The 6,000-nt window shown below is 47.2% G+C and overlaps 1 protein-coding gene and 1 long non-coding RNA gene across 3 annotated transcripts in view; one reads left to right on the top strand and one right to left on the bottom strand.

The window, feature by feature from the left end:
• LOC126500573 (uncharacterized) overlaps positions 1 to 962 on the bottom strand; it is a 9,006-nt gene extending 8,044 nt beyond the window's left edge. For both annotated transcript variants that reach the window (XR_007591384.1, XR_007591383.1), the window contains exon 1: positions 917 to 962. This is a non-coding gene — a long non-coding RNA (uncharacterized lncRNA). The remainder of the gene's footprint in view (positions 1 to 916) is intronic.
• Rarb (retinoic acid receptor beta) overlaps positions 1 to 6,000 on the top strand; it is a 629,041-nt gene that overhangs the window by 414,189 nt on the left and 208,852 nt on the right. The gene's annotated exons all lie outside the window — the stretch shown is intronic.

Raw genomic sequence — 6,000 nt, 5'->3', positions numbered from 1 at the left:
GGAGGAGGAGGAGGAGGAGGAGGAGGAGGAGGAAAGAAAGAGAAGGAAGGAAGGAAGGAAGGAAGGAAGGAAGGAAGGAAGGAAGGAAGGAAGGAAGGAAGGAAGGAAGGAAGGAAGGAAAAAGGAAGAAAGAAAAGAAACCATGACCTTAAAACAGAGGAGAACGTCATTGTGACAAGACCTGAAGATTACCTAAGTCTATTATCTCACACCCAGGAGATCTTTCATTAAATGATTAGCCTCACTGCACATTCACCTCCCCATGCATGCTCGCACGCCAACATCTTCCACTCCAGTGCTTGTGGATAGTCAAAGGTCACCAAGCCTGTGACGAAAGCCTTGATGAACTAGCAGATGGGAGGAAGAGAACAGACCAAGGAAATAGGCAGCAAAGGAAACGGGTAGAAATCGTTAATGTCTAGTCTCGGGGAAGCTGGACAATGCCATGTGTTAGTACCGAGCAGGACGCCGGAAAGAAGCACGAAAGAAAAGCACCGTTGTGATGGTGATGTGGAGTGTGCACTTGGCCCAAAATCCAAACTTCCAATCACTGAATTGGTCCATCTCCGAAGCTGCCACAGCCACTGGACAGAAAGGAGTCCTGAGGGGACCCCGCGACACCTCAGCGCAGGTCAAACTGGATGAGCTTCTTCCGGCACGGGTGATAACTATGGAAACTGCCGGAAGGGACTCATCCCAAAAGCGACCCTGGAAGGGTGGATGTCCTCAATTGTCTGCGGAGACAATTGTAGAAGAAAGGCTATTTTTAATACTTGGATATGGCTCAAGTTCCTTTCAAGGGCAGGAAGAAAGTATTCAAAATAATATGGTTGACAGACTATGGCATTAAAAATAAAACAATTCCCTGAGCTTGGGCTCTCAGCCTCACACTTCGACTTTTTCCCACAAGTGTTACCTGTGATGGAGGAGCCGCATCGCTGAGCGTCTTCGAGAGCGCCTGTGGCCAGCCTGGGGGGTCTCTCCCGAAATGCTCGGGCAGTTGAAAGTCCCAGTCAGCATCCTGCTGCAGAAATGAAAATGCTTAACATGTAGAAAAACGAACAATGATGCCAAGAAAATCCTAGCAAGTGAAGGATAAGGAAATGGAGGGACTGTTTGTAAACTGGGAGGGGCTTAACTACTTGGAATGCTAGAATGAAGGAAGACAGGAGACAAGCTGGAGAGTGTTATCTAAAAGAATATTATCTAAAAGTAAAGAAGCGGCTGGAAGTGTCTGAGAACGTAGGGCGTGAAGACTGGAAAGGGGAGTAGTTAGGGAAGCAACTGGAAAATGCCCTAACTAAAAATACAACAAGAACCTAAAGGTCAATACCAGAAACCATGGTGGTGATGAGGTATTCCAAGAAGGTGAGAGACGTTTCAAAGAATGCCCAGAAAAAAGAAAGTGACACTTGATGTAATTAGAATCAGAAAGACATCAGAACTTTTAACAGCTACATTATAAGAAGAGAAAACATACAAGCAACATTTTTATAATTCTGGGAGAAAATATTTTCAACCTTGAATTCTACTGCCTACCTAAGCTTTTCATTCTGTGTGAGCATGGACTCAGCTAAGCAAGGCCCATGTGAGTGTGTTGTGTGCATGTGTGCACAAGTACGTGGGTGTGCTTGCCCTTCCTGGTGCACGTGGAAGACAGAAGCCTCAATCACTTCTTTACCTTATTTCTTATTTTTGACACAGGATCTTTCACTGTTTCTGGAACTACACACCCGGGGTAAAACTGGCTGTTTGTGGTAGACTATCAGGATCTTTCACTGTTTCTGGAACTACACACCCGGGGTAAAACTGGCTGTTTGTGGTAGACTATCTGGCCAGCAAGCCCTCAGACCCACAGAACTCTGTCCCCTATACCTGCGGTTGTAGAGCCATGTCACCTTGCTCAACTTCTCCCTGAGTTCTGGGGATTTGAACTCGGGGAATGCTCACACAGCAAACACGGTAGCAGCCGAACCACCTCCCAAACCTCGGTGTTCTTTATTTCTTCTTTGAACCCTGAAACAGGGAGAGCCTGTAAAATTAAGTATCTGACCCAGGAAACAAGGAGCGTGGATACTCATGAAATGTGCTCACAAGTCCACGCTGAAGAAAGACAGAACTGTCGCTGAGAAGCAGCCAGTTCACAGAGAGTTACAGACAAGTTGGACTTGTCTATCAAAGGTCAGCATCCCTTAGTCCAAGACACTTGGTGCTCTTGCAGAGAACCAGGGTTTGGTTCCCAGCACCCACACAGTGGCTCACAGCCTTTGCGGCTCCAGTTCCAGGGGATGGGATGCCCTCTTCTGGCTCCTGCAGGCACCTGGCACACACGTGGTACACAGACATGTATGCATCCAAAAGACCCGGATACATCTTTGAAAATCAAAGAGTTAGAAGGTTTTAAAAATAAATGGCATTATAACGTCCCACAGAAAGGAAAAGTTCTGGAGTGTTGGGATGAGGGGTGTTCAGTTCTTATATTTCTTCTGTCGCTGTTTTCATGTATCTATGGAGTAACAATGAAATTAAGTAAAGAAAAATAATATTCAATATCAGTCTTGATGCAACTTAAGCAGCTTGATTTCAAACTCCTCATATTGGTGAGCACTTTGGGAGGTGAAGCAGGGACATAGTCCCACACTCTATAGGTCGCCTAGAAGGTACAGAGCAGGTGACTGGGTGTAGAACAGAGAGGTAGGTGTGGTCTGTGGCTTGTATGTGCTGGCTGCTGCCACCGCAGTCTCTCATCCACGTGGGGGGACAGGATGTGACAAACTGGCTGAGGAGGTCAGTGGGACAGCGTGAGAACCTGGCAGTGCTAGGTGACTGCTCCACTGCCTGGGGTGTACAAAAAGCAGCCAGTAGCACGCATTCTGTCTTATCTAGAAAGGCATGCAGCAGGAAATGCCTGTGAAGGGTGAGAGATCCACGGGCGGCGCGGAGCCTGTCCTAGCACGGCAGGATGGAGATGGCTGCCAGCGCAGGCTGCTGGCTCTACACGGAGAAGCCTGCCTCTTCTGTGATGGGCTTCAGGCTCCCAGCCTGGCAGCTGGTGCTTCCTGCCTCTGCTTCCTGACTTGTTTGTGCCTGTGAGCTCAGGCTAGCACCTCCCCGCTTTTTCTTGGCACTACTGGTTGTCACCCCCTGCTAGGTGGCCACCTCCTAAGGCTTCTGCCCTGGGGGAAACTGCTCTGGTATCCACCCCTCATCCTGGCTGTCACTGAAAGTGAGTTCACTTCCTGCGGGTCCTGCCAGAGCTCAGATAACCAGCCCAGCAGCCAGAGTCCCAGGCTTCACTTTCTGCAAGACTGAACCCTGAAACATTGCAAGAAACAGCAGGAAAAGCAAATGGTTCTAAATGCAGAGGTTTCTGGAGGACATGAAGTCACACGTTAGCCGTCCAAGGATTGTTTGGGGCACAGTTTGGTTTAAAAACATGTTTAAAAGAGCAAGCGTGTGGTCTTAAGAGGAAAGATGAAATAAATTGTCTATGATATATGATTTATCTGTGTAAGATTTTTAAAAAGATAACTGGAAAGAAAAAAACAAAAATATTAAAAGCAACAACTGGGGTCCAGAGACTTCCCACTCACCCTCTTTTCTCCTTCCTCATCCCTTCCACCCAGCATCCCTCCATCTTTTCCTTTTTCTTTCCTGAAGGATATGGAATGTCTGTTATGTTGCTAAGAAAAAATATAAAACAGACAAATAAGCTGGACACGGTGCCTCACGCCTGTGCTCCCAGCACTTGGGTTGCTGGCCTGGACATACAGAGACCCTGTCTCAGATGAAAGATAAATGATGCCCTTAAGCTTAATACCACACTAGGTACGTTTAGACTTCAGAACGCTCAGGCAGGGGAGCGTGTTTATTCGTTTAGTTTTCTGGAGCCAGCATCAGATTCCGTGACAAGCTACCTTACGATGACTTTCTGATTTTAACCTTTGGTAAATACACCAGCACCGGAGGACAAAACATTGTGTTCTTTTCTCTCATCACCTGGAGCAGGCGCCTCCCAAAGACAGGAACCATTTGGACAAGTGTAGTTGCCTCCTTCCTGACTTAGGGCCTCATGAAGTTGCTCTTGAGTTTGGCGTTTGTGACACAGAGTTGTCTAGTGGGCAATATTGGGAAGAACGGACTGCAATGGCCAATTGCACAGCATGATCGGGATAAAACGTGACCCACTCACTGGGGTGCCCAGGCCCTTGTCATGTGTCTCAGCTGCACTTCTTTAACCAGGGTCTGTGGAGACTCCAGAGCACAGGGAGTAGATAGGGTATCATACATGTAGATATTCTCTGTGAGTCAATGCACAAGGAATGACCATCAACCCCCACACTCACAGAAACTTGGTCCCACCAAAGTTGAGTCTCAGGGCATCTCAGTCTGTCAGAACAGGCTGCTATTGAAACTCTGGGGCTTTGCCGCTATGGATTGCATAGGAAGAGTCAGGAATCAACACATGCATCTTTCGTTCACATCTGGGGGGTGGTCAACTGTCTTAACTACCAAACAGCTTCTCAGAGAGTATGCATCGTGGTAGAGGGTCTGCCTAGCATGCTCACAGGCCTGGGCTCAATCCCCAGCAAAAGTTAGGACAGATTTGCAGTATGGTAAATCATACCATGTAACTACTACATTGGAAGAATTCTCTTTTCTCTGTTCTAAAAACAATTATTGTGTGTGTGTGTGTGTGTGTGTGTGTGTGTGTGTGTGTGTTTGTAACTCATGTGCAGAGGTCAGAGGACAACTTGTAGGCATTGGTTTTTTTCTTCTACTGTGTGGGTCGCAGGCACAGAACTCAAGTTGGTCATGGTTAGCAGTAAGTGCTTCGAAACACTAGGCATCTGATAACCTGAAAGCATCTTCTCAAAATTACAGTTTCAAATTCAGAATCTTAATCGCCATCACTGTGTCTCGATAAGGAAACATTTTCTTCTTTAAAAAACTTGTAGGAAGTTCTCTTACTCTAGCAGAAGACTCCCCGTACCCCCAGTCTCCCGAGGTCAGAGTGGCACATCCCACCTCCAAGCCCCCTTGTTTGGTCAAGTAGAAGCCCTGAATTGTGCGGTATACCTGGAATATTAAATATCTCACTGCCCTGAGGCCTTTACTCCCACTGTCCTCTGCTAGAAGATTCTCCCACCAATCCCTGCACATCTTCCGGTTACATCTCCGCTCTTGGTTCTGATAGTACCTCTTTAAGAGACCTTCGGTGAGTGTCATCACCATACCCTGGCATTCCACCTGCCTCCAACCCCACCCCTGCTTCTCTCCTGTCCAGTGCTTACTATTTCCTATTATTATAGGACAAGTATTTATTGTCTACCTTAATTGTCATCCTTGAGCAATGGAGTAGACACACACACACAACAACAGCAACACACAAGACACACACGAGAGGGTATCAAATAAGGCAGAGAAACATGAAAGTCTCTAGGATGGCAGTCACTTAGGGACCACAGCCCATAATTTCCAAATCCAAATACCTCCTGAGTTCCACCCTCTTTTGCTGGAGGGCCTGAGGGAGGCCTGGAGACAGCATGCGGGGCTGTCTCAGCCAAGGGGACAATCTGGTCAGGATATCCCAGGCTCTTGTTAGGGTTTGGATCTCATGGCTGGACTGTGTGACATTATCTAGGGCTTGTATCTAAACTAAATGGGAACAGAGACACGGAGAGAGAGAGAGAGAGAGAGAGAGAGAGAGAGAGAGAGAGAGAGAGAGAGAGAGAGAGAGAGAGAGAGAGAGAGGGAGAGAGAGTTCTACATAGAGTATGGGAAACGACAGGAGGAGGCTGCTGTTGATTGCCAGTTGCAAACGGTTTTAGCCAGGATCTTTTACACTCTCTGGTTGCTTTAGCAAATGGTCAGAGCATAACTAGCAGCCTTCTAGGAACCTCCTTTTATAGGTCAAAAGAGAGAGTAAACCAGACTCCCCCATAAAAACTTACGAGGACTGGACTGTGGTGGCGCATGCCTTTAATCCTACCACTCAGG

The sequence above is a fragment of the Alexandromys fortis genome, unplaced genomic scaffold, assembly GCF_014885135.2.
Source record: "Alexandromys fortis isolate MF-2015 unplaced genomic scaffold, M_Fortis_MF-2015_v1.1 scaffold_46, whole genome shotgun sequence".
In the NCBI taxonomy this organism is placed as follows: Eukaryota; Metazoa; Chordata; class Mammalia; order Rodentia; family Cricetidae; genus Alexandromys; species Alexandromys fortis.
Note: the sequence above shows the minus strand (reverse complement) of the source record. Positions and strands in the feature narration are given on the sequence as shown.